The 13,246-nt window shown below is 39.4% G+C and overlaps 1 long non-coding RNA gene across 1 annotated transcript in view; it reads right to left on the reverse strand.

The window, feature by feature from the left end:
* Positions 1–1,467: 1,467 nt before the first annotated feature.
* LOC108317660 overlaps positions 1,468–13,246 on the reverse strand; it is a 33,456-nt gene continuing 21,677 nt past the window's right edge. Inside the window, exon 3 of the long non-coding RNA XR_001830846.2 lies at positions 1,468–2,829. This is a non-coding gene — a long non-coding RNA (uncharacterized LOC108317660). The remainder of the gene's footprint in view (positions 2,830–13,246) is intronic.

Genomic DNA, 13,246 nt, shown 5'->3' on the forward strand with positions numbered 1-13,246 from the left:
CACCTGAGGGCAGGAGCTCAAGACCAGCCTGGCCATCATGGTGAAACCCCATCTTTTTTTAAAAAAAAATAAAAAATAAAAAGAATTTTTTTTTTTGCAGCATGATCTACCAAAAGGTTAGTCAATACAAGCTACTCTGCCAATACCAGACATGGAAATGTTAATACAAATATTAGTCCTTAATTTTTCTAATAAGGAAAAATATGTAATTTATATCCAAATAAGAATATTTAGATATATTTACTTGTTTAATAACTGAAGTGATAGAATAGTAAGTTGTAAAAATAAATAAATTCTGACAATTTAAAAGACTTTTATAAATATTTAAGTTATAGTTGACACACTTGCCTTAGAATATCTCTTGTGTCAACATGAACCTATTTGTACACCTCTGGAATCTAGCTCATGCCACAAGCAGTTTTCCTCGTGGAAACAATAGCTCCTGAACTGCTGTATTTCCTATTTAATGAAGCAATCACATACTTGAATGCTGACTGTGTTAAGTTGCTATTAAGATTTCTAAATGTGCATCCTGTATTTCCGTACTTATCTAGTGGCAGTTCAGCCACAAATACCTCACAGACTGGCACCGGTTTGTGAAATGCACTGTGAATAATGTTAATATATGGGGCATTTCCCCTCTGGCTTTCTGTGCTGAGTCTCTCTCCCTCCCCCTCCACTTGTATTCATCTTTCCTACTCTGCTCTGTACTCAGGACACTTACACGCACAGGCTATGACCCCCTGCCTTCTGGCATCCTGTTGCATTTGGCCAACAGAAACATCCAGCAGGAGATAGAAAGGCAGAAGAGTGAGGTTGGAGTGTTTATTCCCACAGCTCTTCTTAACAGGTCATGGAGGGTGAGTTTTGTCCCTGCCTCTCCACTGTAAGTCACAGCTCCTGTCAGGTAGCCCTCTCCTTATGCCTACCCTCTTTAGGTACTGATCTACTTTGTCCCCTTGCCCTTCAGTCCTACAGAGGGTGAGGTCCCTCCTTTGTTACTAGTGTGGTATTGCATTTTCCTCCCCACCCCCTGCCACATCTTTCAATAGTGCTTTTATGAACTGTCTTCAGTATACACATATGCCATCTCTTTGCTCTCAGGATTCTGACTGAGACATTCTCTTTGGCTAGAATTTGTGTCTGGTTGTAAGAGTGAACAATTTGCACAAAAGCCAAAGAGCATCCTAGAAGAAAGAGAATGGAGGCTCCAATACCCTCTGTTTTGAAGATTAACATGAAGAGGTTATCTCTGATGAACTGAGGTGGCTCAGATTGAGGGTCAACTGGCAGATGTGTACGTTCACTATGAGAGAAAGGAACCAAGGCCAGATTGTCAAGTAAAGAGTTGGCATGGAGCTCAGGACATGGCCGAGGCTGTAAGTTTCCTCCTGATGCACCCTTCCTGGCACTCTGGACATATATCTGAAAAGCATGTGTGTATGATTGTTCAGAATGAGCCAGGTAACTAAAAAGTGTGCCTTGTTGTATAGTGACTGTTGTTTTTACATATATTCTTTTAAGAAAATAATTCACCTTGAGAAACTCCTGCCTGACCAGTGGCATTGATGTGAATTGGTGCCCAGGTCCCTTTCTTCAGTGATGGGTGGCCAAATACAAGTGTGATAAATCACCACTATTCTTGCAGCAGTGACCAAAGATTGAATCTCACTATCAAACCACGTGCTTTCCACAAGCACTTTACCAGCAGCAACTGCACCAGATCCTGGCATTCTTCAGTGAATGAGCTCCTCATAGTTTCCAGTTTTCTTCCATCGTGAGGATAATAACCAGGACTGATACCTTCAGCAGAGGAAGCCTCTTTGGGTTCTTTTAGTATGGGATGTGAAATACCCCAAAGAGGGAGGCAATACATTTTTACAATAGAAGAGTAGAGCTCAGAGTTATTTAATTTGGGTATTTAAAAAAGATTCAGCATTATTTTATACCCCATGTTGGCAAATCACAAAAACAATCACAAAAACAGTTACAAGATATATCTAAAGTGGTAGGTAGCAGAGCCAATGATAACACTAGATTTAGAGTCTATATTATGTTCTCTATAGGTATTGGTGCTTTTAGGGCAGAAAGTTTGGTTGAGAAAAATACATTTACTAAGTAGATAAAATTCCTATTTCATGTATGTAAGACTGATTTCTAAGAAGATAGAATTTTAGAATATCCGATTTCTTACTATATAAACTGGGGCTTGGTTAGATGTTAAGACCAATAGTAGGATGTTTGTGTGGAGAAAGGTCAACAAAGAATTAAATCTAACTGGTTAAATTTACCAAGAATTATTGTTTTTGTGATCACGTTTTACTACGTTTGGGCCAGTGTGTGTGTGTGTGTGTATGTGTATGTTTTCTTCAGCGTGTTGTTTTTGAAATGTATATCTGCCCTTGGAGAGTTCTGTGATGAGAACATTTGAAAAAGTCTTTAAAAACCTCTGCAGCTCTTTAAATGCTGTCAACTGTTGGTATATGGTCAAAACATAATTCACAATGAAACATTTGTTCTTTGGGATTAGTCCACATCCATCAGGCAAAAGCTTGTCTAGTCAGGTGCCTTTTCCAGAGGCTGTGATGGGTAGTCTTGCTGTCTGTATTGTTTTAGATGACTCATATCAAAGGTTAAATTCCTTGATCTTTGCTCGTGTCACGTGGCCAAACGTGTGCTGGGTACAGAGTTTTTCTTCTTCATCCACCAGCAAAAGCTTCAAGATCCATTCTTTTCTTTCTCCCATGTTGGGACTCACCTCTTCTTCATTCCTCCATTCCCGTCATTGTTCTCTTCCACTTCCTCTCACTTTACTCACGTGCTGCCTGCCTGGAAGAGGAGGCAATGGATGAATTTCAGTTAATATTTTCCTGCAAAACTTTTAATTGAACAAGCAAAAAGTGTACAGTCTGGTGGAGAAAATACCTAATTTGAGATGACAGTGTTTGAGACATATGCTCTAACTGAAGCGAGCACACAGTGCTACAGCATGGATGGGAGAAAGCTCAAAAGGGAGGGAAGGTCCAAGAAGGTTTCTATATTAGAAGATGCTTTTCTAAATTAGAAGATACTTTTAGAAGATACTTTTCTATATTAGAAAATATTTTTAGAGGCAGAGGGAGGGGCAATTTCCTCCTCCCTCCCCTCCTTGAAAAAAATTTTTTTTTTAAAAACCAAAAAAAAAAAACAAAAAACCAAACAAACCAACAACAACAAAAAAAAGAAAATACTTTTAGAGGTATAACTTGAAGGGTAAGCAGAGGCTAAATCATGAAAGAATTTGAATGACATGCTAAGGAGTTTTAAGGAGCCATAGAATACTTTAAAGTGGCCTTTTAAGGTTCATATCTTTGGAAGCTTCTCTATAGTGGCATTACGGAGGATGCACTGTAGACAGAAGATCTAATGATACACAAATGAATCGGAACAGGTGAGAAATTGTGAGCACCTGACAGTGGGGCAATAAGTTTGCATAGGAGGAGACAGAATCAAGAGGCATTTTAGCATTTAGACTCCATGGTACTTGGCGACCAAGTGGATGGGCAGGTGGAATAGGGATGGTGAGGAGTCAGAGGTAGGTCCTCCAGGTTTCAGGACTGGTGGATAGTAGAGGCACTGGCCAAAAAAGGAATGTAGGCATAGAAGCAACTGTGTTTGGGGGTGAATGGATAAGAAATAATGAGTTTATTTTTGAACATATTGGATTTGAGGTGTCTATAGAGAGATAATAATCAGATGTCTTAAGGATGTAAAGAAAGGTTGTCATTTCTTATTCTTAAAATTGGTAATATTTGGTAACATTTTAGTTAACATCCAGTAACTTTTTATATTTTTTCAATCATACAAACATTGTAATAATTTTTTTTCTTAATCTATTTGGCCACACATAAACATAGTCCCAACTCCTTTGCACACAAAGTGTGTGAGTTATTTTTGCATCATAGCTATTATTGGATTAGAAATATATTTTACCTTTAAATATGAACTTAAATTTCTTTGTTTGCATTATTGTTTGATATTTCAGAAAAAAAACACTTTTTATGTACACATCTTATTTTTCTCCATATAACAGTGCTACAAGTAGTTTTTATCAGACGAGGAAACTAAGGCTCAAGGATAACAGGCAAGTAGTTAGGCTTATTCAGAGAGGGGTCAAAAAGTGAGGCGCAGTGGCTCATGCCTGTAATCCCAGCACTTTGGGAGGCCGAGGCGGGTGGATCACGAGGTCAAGAGATCAAAACCATCCTGGTCAACATGGTGAAACCCCATCTCTACTAAAAGTACAAAAAATTAGCTGGGCATGGTGGCGCATGCCTGTAATCGGAGCTACTCAGGAGGCTGAGGCAGGAGAATTGCCTGAACCCAAGAAGTGGAGGTTGTGGTGAGCCGAGATTGCGCCATTGCACTCCAGCCTGGGTAACAAGAGCGAAACTCCGTCTCAAAAAATAAAAAAAAAAATTAAAAAAATAAAAAGGTGACTAATACTTGAGAAGTTGGCCTGCAATGGGTCTGCAGAATAAGCAGAACCAGAAGTGGATGTCAGAGCTGGGATAAAAAGGAAGAAATTGGGTGGTGACATGGGAGAGTCAAAAGGTCTTCCAGCAAGCAGCAGAAGTGGCAGAATATTGCCTGAGGCTGGGCCTCTTCCACCTATGTGGAACAGAATGGCACCTGGCTTATTTCAAGAACCTCTGGGCACTTCACATTCAATTCCATACATTAAGAACATCTACTATGTGCTTGGCACAAGGCTAGGAACTGGGGATATAAAGAATAAATTAGACAGTCCTTCCTCTCCAGGGGGCTTGGGGTGGTAGATATATAAACAGTTGACCATATACAGTTGTTGAGTTCTAAAACAGAGTAAGACTAAGATAGCTTGAGGATAGGGAAGAGGGAGTAGTTAATATTATGTAAGAGTGCAGTAAAGAGAGGATGAAGAAAAAAGTTACATTTGAGCTGAACATTGGAAAGGCTGGTGAGACATTTCCTAGGAGGAGAGGAGGACAAAGATGTTCCAGGTATGGTAAAAAAGAGGGAAAAGCCTGGAAGTATACAAGCTTATGGGTGGATATAGGTTGATGTAAAAGATACTGCAAGGATAGAATAGCTCATGGAAGAAGACTCAGATAGAAAGGTGGACATTTGACTGCCAACTCAATGCAAACTATTCAAAGGCAGGTAGGGAGGATGGGAGAGGGAAGGAAACTCACAGACCACCTCTCTCTATGGTATAATCAGCTTGACTGCTGACACTTGCACAGCCCTAGAGACTTTAATAATCTCTATGTCCCAAAGATTGGACTTCCGTGGGAAAGTTTGGTTTTGAATACCCTGCCTTTCTTATGCTGGAGTCCGAACAAGGTTTTGGGCAACTAGTTTTCTGCATATGTTTACTTTAGGTCACAGACACCGCGATCTTGGGGTTACTTGGATCTCCTCACTCCCTGAAGTGAAGATAACTATGAAAAATTGGGCAGAAATTAAGTGTCAATTATGGGAGAGAGGGCTGCATGAAAAAGTCCGGTATCATACTCCCCTTGAGGTCCAAGTGGGCATGAGCACCTCGCAGAGAAGGTAGTTTGTGCTCAGACACAGGTGTGGACATCAAGATATATGGGAAAATGTGGAAACATTCTGCAAATGAACAGACCGCTTGTGTCCCCAGGAGCAAGCTTACGTCAGCAAGGCTGTTTATAAAGCATTTATATTGGACATGGGAGAACTGTGCAGGATTCTGAGCAATGGGTAGTGAAAGGGACTTTTTAGGAAGAATTATTCTGGATGAGTGGAGAGCCTGGAGTCCCTGATTAAATTTGCATTTTTAATTCCTGGGTTCTTATGAAGTGGAAGGACGCTTTCATGTAATTTTCATGACCAGCAGATTGAACGGACACCCATCAGCCTCTTACTCTTCACAACGGAGGGTTCTGGAGTTTAGGGTGGACATAGGACTGAGTTAAGGAAAAATGGCCTGAAGCCTGCATTGAGTAGCTGAAATCAGCAGGTGTTTATCATCCCTGTGCCATGCCAGTGGCTTTTTCCCCCCAAGCGTTTTTTATCTGTGTTTGCTTGAACCTCAGGGGACAATCTGTTCAGTCACCATAAGGGATACCTTCAAAGAGTTTTCTTGGACAACGTCCACTCATGTGGTCAGCCGTGACCTCATCTCCCTGCTCCGGGGGCCCTGGTTTGGGGCTTGATATCTTGAGTTTCTGCTTGAATAAGAAGCAGAAAGGCCCTTGTTTTGAATGTCTCTCATTTTGGAACACAACAGGACCACCAGTTAGCTTGTTAAATGTTTTTCCAGATTTTTTTAAATCATTTTTAAGTAATTTAGCCCATTGCCCTGCTTATTGTCAAGAGTCGTTAGGAAAGCCAACTGCTTATAATCTCTTCACAAACATACACAAAGTGGGAGGTTTGGGGAGGTGCACTGGTGGAGACAGTAAGGCTTTTCAATTTCTGGCACAAAATTTGGAACTGTAAGGAAAGGATAGAAATACTGGTTCAGACTTTCTTAAATTGTGAACTTGATGTTTTTACCAGCGACCATGATACTCATCTCATGGAAATTTTCACACTTCTCTTTCTTAGCTGTCTCTTTGAATTTGAAACTGTCCAGAGAGGGCTCCATATCCCCCCATTTTATTTATTCTTGAAAGTGAGGCCCCTTGTCTGACTTCTGCAACCCTTTGGAGAAGCCAGGTATCATGGTACCTTTCTCCTGCCTGGCTCAACCAGGTATGGGTACAAATTCAAGTCCCCCAGCAGCTATATTCATATCTTCCTCCAGTAGCAAAGGGATTTGTACAGATTCAGTGTGAAGAGAAGCTCCAGGGATGGGTGGGGTGTGTGAGAGGATTGGAGACAGATCTTCCTGCAGCCCTGGAGAGTGAGACCGTGCACGGGACTGGACCTGCTTCCAGAACCAGCCTCCTCTGCCAGAAACAACTTATTCCCTGAAAAGCCTCTGACTCATGCCTCTAATAGGACTATTATGGTTTCCTGGTGGCAAATTTGTCCTTTTGAAATGTTGGGCTTTTTAAATTTCTTTTTGAAATTTGAATTATCAATTGATCTATGTAGAAAAGTTCTCCTGGTCTATGCTTTCATTGTACTTTTTGAAGCTCAGTTTGCAATATCCATTTGTAGAACTAAATTTTAAACTCCTTGCATGCAAAGAATAGTTGTCTGTCCTAGTTACCAGTGTATGTCCAGTATCTGGCATAGTGAAAGGAGCATTATTCCAAAATAATTTTTCATTGAACAAGCAAATAAGTGAGCGAGTGAATGAATGAATGAATGAATGGTGTGTTATTCCTATGTGGTCCTACCAAGGAAGAAAGATTTTAGGAGACATTAAATCTCCCAAAGCCATAGCAGGGGACAACTAACAAACATGTCCCAGAATTTTCCTTTTTTTAATTATTTATTTATTTATTTATTTTTTAAAGACAGGGTTTCATCATGTTGGCCAGGCTGGTCTTGAACTCCTGACCTCAGGTGATCCGCCTGCCTCAGCCTCCCAAATTGCTGAGATTACAGGCATGAGCTACCACGCCTGGCCCATGCCCCAGAATTTTCTTAGGTTTTCATTGGGACAGAGTTCAGCAATTGTTTTCATCTAGTTTCTAGGCCACAATAGAGTAGAATTAAATTAAGGAGGTGGGATGCTGCTCGAGAGAGGCGAATCTGATGGGAAGAAAGGGAACAACCTAGAGTCTGGCAAAAGAAAGGCCTAATTTTAGGAAAGTGTAGGGGTGTGAAGCTATTGAATGCAGGGGCAGATGACCCTAAATTTTACAAGCCTTGAGATCATCCCTATAGTATACTAAAATACAATAGTTGGACCAGCAGTGAGAATCTTCAGTTATACGGAAAGGTTACTTATGTGAACTAGTTTTTGTTCAAATGATGCTAGGCCACTCAGGTATTCTATCAGCACTCTTTAATATATCAATTTATCTCTTCTGAGCACTTTAGAAAATCCACCACTCTCTTTGATGCAGGTAATAATAACCGTATCCCATTCTGCTTCTACTTCACCTATAATGTAGGATGAGATGTTCCTCAATGGCAATAGCTTGGTAGTCTTTTTGAAAAGGAAGAGAATCCACTCCTAATTCTGCTTGGAACACAGGGATCTTTATGTACATCTGTATCGGAAATTGCTTTCCACCAAAAAAGGGAAGACTGAGAGAAGAAAGCATGACAGGAAGTAACTCTAAGGGTGACAGAGATGCTAAGACATGGAGTTCAACGAATGAAGAAAGAGAAATTTCTAAAAATGTCACAGGAGAAACAAATAGAGACACACAGCCTGAAAAAGGAGGGGGAAGTCGCTTTCAGGCCATGGAGCGGCAGGCGTTTGTCAAAAGGAGCTGTGATTCTTCCAAAACCCTTTTAATGTCCATGGCACACAGAACAATATTAGTTTCACATTTCTTGGCAAGGAGAAAAACCCTGCATGACTTAAGCCATAAAGAAGTCCTTATCCCAGAATTTAATATTTGAGGGCATCCATGGATTTCTCCTTTTTTCTTCTCGTATTTTAATCAGGCACCAGGTTGTCTAGCTTGGGAAATGCCACTCAATTAACACCTGAAAGCATTAAGCACATAATGTGAAATACAAGAAACTGTCACATTCAAATTATTATTGGAAAAAAACTTAAAGAAAAAGGCAAAAAGGATGATGAGGAAAAATGAACTCTTCAATATCCAGTTTATATCAATTGTGAAAACAAGATTATAAAGAAAACCAATTTAAATACAAAAAAAATTACTCTTACAAAAAACTACTTTCCGGTTTTATATATTATTTTCTAATCTTTGTCAATATGCTAGTATGTTTTTACATAATTACAATCACAGTGTTTATGTACTTTTTTTTTTTTTTTGAGACAGAGTCTCACTCTGTCGCCCAGGCTAGAGTACAATGGCGCAATCTTGGCTCACTGCAACCTCTACCTCCTGGGTTCAAGTGATTCTCCCGCCTCAGCCTACAGAGTAGCTGGGATTACAGGCCCCACCATCATGCCCAGATAATTTTTGTATTTTTGTAGAGATGGGGTTTCACCATGTTGGCCAGGCTGGTCTTGAACTCCTGACCTCAGGTGATCTGCCTGCCTCGGCCTCCCAAAGTGTTGGGATTACAGGCGTGAGCCACTGTGCCCAGCCTGTATATGTACTTTTGTATTAACTTTTTTTGGTGAGTAAATATTCTGTGGCAGCAGCTACTTGAAAAAAAGCCCATCTATTCAGGGAAGAGAAGTGTTAGTTCTTTATCTCACTCCATAAGCCACTTTAAATTACAGATTGACTAGATGATAAAAAAAAAAAGATGAAACCTTTGTTAGAAAATAAAATAGAAAAAAATCATAAAGTTGTAAAAAGAAGCAAAAAATTCAAAGTAAGTAGGAATAAACTTAAAATGTTTAAGTCTTGCCTGAAAAAAACTAAAAACTTCCCTGAGAGAACAAAAAGGCTTGATTAAATACAGAGACACATTATTTTCCTAGATAGAAGGCTTTCTATAGCAAAGATGTAAATTCTCCCCTAATATCTATAGCTGTAACATTTTCGATCAAAATGTCAGAATTTCTCTTAGAATTTAACAAAATGCTTCTGAAGTTCACATGGAAGAATTAACACAGGAGAAAACAAAAGAAAATGTTGAACAGGAAGTGAATCATAAGGCTCTGTTTTATCAGAGATTAAGATATATTGTAGTGCTAAAGTACATGAAATTGTATGGAACTGGCTCAGAAACAGATAAACAGATAAATGAACAGACAATAGGAACTGCAGAAACAGAATTAAATACACACATTTGAATTTAAGATATTATAAGGGAAACTAGTTAGCCATTTGGAAAAATAAAGTTAGCTCACTAGGGCATACCTTATAATAAAGTACATTCCCGTAACATTAAAGTACTTAATGTAAAGGGAGACATTAATTAAATACAAAAATAGATAAATATTTAATCTTGGGATCAAAATCATAAAGCACAATCATTAAGAAAAGACTTGAAATTAAAAAGATCTATTTGGGGAAAAAACACATAGTTAACAAATAAATGACAAAATATGAAGAAATGAGGCCTGGTGTGGTGGCTCACACCTGTAATCCCAGGACTTTGGGAGGCCAAGGCAGGTGAATCACCTGAGTTCAGGAGTTCGAGACCAGCCTGGCCAAAATGATGAAATGCCATCTCTACTAAAAATACAAAACTTAGCTGGGTGTGGTGGCAGGCGGCTGTAGTCCCAGCTACTCTGCAGGCTGAGGCAGGAGAATCACTTGAACCCAGGAGGCCGAGGTTGCAGTGAGCTGAGATTGTGCCATTGCACTCCACTCCAGCCTGGGCAACAGAGCGAGTGAGATTCCATCTCAAAAAAAAAAAAAAAGAAAAAAGAAATGGCAATATATACGACAGAATGACAGACACAGAATTATTTTTCTTAATATATAAAGAGACCTTAATCATCAATTTAAAAATCAGATAATCACAAAAAAAGAACAAAGAACATGAACAGGAAATTCATAGAATTACTGTAAGTGACATTTAAATTATGAATATTACAAACTAAATACATGACAACATAAAATTCAGGACAGGTTTTGCTTATCAAAGCTTTTTTGATAGTAAGTACTCTGTGATGATGAGGATATGGAGAAATACACATTCTTGTATGCAAATATTTTATCATTAGGAATGCAAATACTAAAATTTTTCTGAGAGGTAATTTAATAATATATTGTATTATTGTATCAAAAGGCTTAAATTAATATAGACTCATTGATCCAGAAATTCACTTTGAGCAATCTATCTTAAGAATATTATTTAAAAGTGCAAAGATGTATGACAACGATCTTTTTCATTGTCTTTTTTTACCTCAAATTTGAACCCTCCAGAAAATTTTGTGAAATATTTGATATTCTTAAAGAAAACTTCGTATTATGAAAAATGTCAAATAGGACAGTAGAAAGAATATTTCAGTGATTACTCACGTATCCACCACCTGCCTAGATTTCATGCTTGCTACTATTTTGCCATATTTGCTTCATCTATTTCTCTTTCTCTCATCTGCTTATCATCTATTCATCCATTTTTCATTGTTGCTAAACATTTACAACTAATTTTCAGAAAGTGTGACACTTCAACTCTAAGTATGTCTGTGTGAAACTCTAAAAATAACATTTTTTACAGCTATAATACCACAAATTATACTAACAAAATTAGCTACAATTTCCTAACATCCATTTCATAATCTAATTTCTCCAGTTGTCCCTCAAATATCTTTATAACTACATTTCTGAACAATGACCAATCAAAGATCATTTATTGCATTGTTATTATGTCCACTTAAATAATAATATTGGAAATGTAGAAACAACCTAAAATTTCAATAGTAAGCTATCAATTCAACAAATTATGTTATATCCAGATAAGTGAAGACTTCAGTGCCATTAACAATCTAGTAGTATTTGGTGATATGAAAAAGCTTTTTTCTTTTCTGAGATGGAGTTTCATTCTGTCACTCAGGTTAGAGTACAATGGTTGCTCGCTGCAACCTCCACCTCCAGGGCTCAAGAGATGTAGCCGGGGCTACAGGTGCATGACACCACGCCAGCTAATTTTTGTATTTTTGTAGAGATGGGGATTGGCCATGTTGCACAGACTGGTCTTGAACTCCTGAGCTCAAGGGATCCACCCGCCTCCACCTTCCAAAGTGTTGAGAGTACAGGTGAGAGCCATCACATCCCATCAAATAAGCATTTTCAATATATTGTTGATTGACAAAGAAACTCTCCAAATATAGTAAAAGCCCATTTTAATATATGCGTATATAAATAAATGTGTGTGTGTGCATGCAAACACACCCTTACACATGCATACATGTACAAATTTGTGTGTGTATGCACCAAACTGTTGAGAATAGTCCTCCCAGATTAGTAACATTACAGGCGACTCATTATTTCCTCAATTCCTGCTTACTCTTCTTCTCTCTTTTTTTCTTTATTTCTGCATTTAAATTATTATAATAATATAAGCAGTGAATCGTATTTTAAAAACCAATGTAAGCGGGGCTCATTGGCTCACACCTATAATCCTAGCACTTTGGGAGGCCAGGGAGGACGGATCACCTGAGGTCAGGGGTTTCAAGACCAGCCTGACCAACATGGCGAAATCCCGTCTCTACTAAGAATACAAAAAAATTAGCTGGGAGTGGTGGCACACACCTGTAATCCCAGCTACCTGGGAGGCTGAGGCAGGGGAATTGCTTGAACTCAGGAGACAGAGGTGGCAGTGAGCTGAGATCGCGCCACTGTACTCCAGCCTGGGTGACAGACCAAGACTCTGTCACAAAAACAAAAACAAAAACCAATGTAATAGTATCATATCACTCCCCTTCCCTTCCCCATACCCATCGTCCTCTTCATTCCTCCTTTGTTCTCACTTCTAGGAAGTAACAACTGTGAAAGAGTTTAGTCGATATATGAGAATTTTTGGGTTGCAGTCCAACGAAACACCTTCTTGCTAACGTAAGCAAAATGGAACATACCGGAAGGACAAGTCGGGACTCACAGACTCTAAAGAAAATGGAAAATCAACTCTGAAGATGGGCAAGAACCACTGCAGCAGTGGGGGACCAGAATCACAAAGCAAATGAATGCCCTTGTAGTAGGGCCAGCTTGGGCCCGAGGGTCACTGGTGACTGTGGGCTGAGTAAACTCCACCTCTTTCTTCTATCCTAATGGTCAAGATCTAAAGTCTCAGAAAAAAAACAAACAAAAAAAACCATTTTATTGGGGACTGTAGGTCACATGCTCTTAGTCTGTGACTATACCAAGGCAGAGAAGGGATGGCACACCCTTCAGGCGGGCCACAGGGTTTACAGTCCACCAAATCTACCTGTACACATTTTGATGGACATTTCTAAATTACTACCCAAGAGCTGGGTGCCGTGGCTTATGCCTTTATCCCAGCACTTTGGGAGGCTGAGGGAGGCAGATTGCCTGAGATCCAGAATTTGAGACCAGCCTGGCCAACATGGTGAAATCCTGTTTCTACTAAATATACAAAAATTAGCCAGGTGTGGTGGTGGGTGCCGGTAATCCCAGCTATTTGGAAGGCTAAGGCAGGAGAATTGCTTGAACCTGGGAGGTGGAGGTTGTGGTGAGCCAAGATCACACCACTGTACTCCAGCCTGGGCGAAAGAGCAAGACTCAGTGTCAAA

Source organism: Cebus imitator, unplaced genomic scaffold, assembly GCF_001604975.1.
Source record: "Cebus imitator isolate Cc_AM_T3 unplaced genomic scaffold, Cebus_imitator-1.0 Scaffold205, whole genome shotgun sequence".
Classification (NCBI taxonomy): Eukaryota; Metazoa; Chordata; class Mammalia; order Primates; family Cebidae; genus Cebus; species Cebus imitator.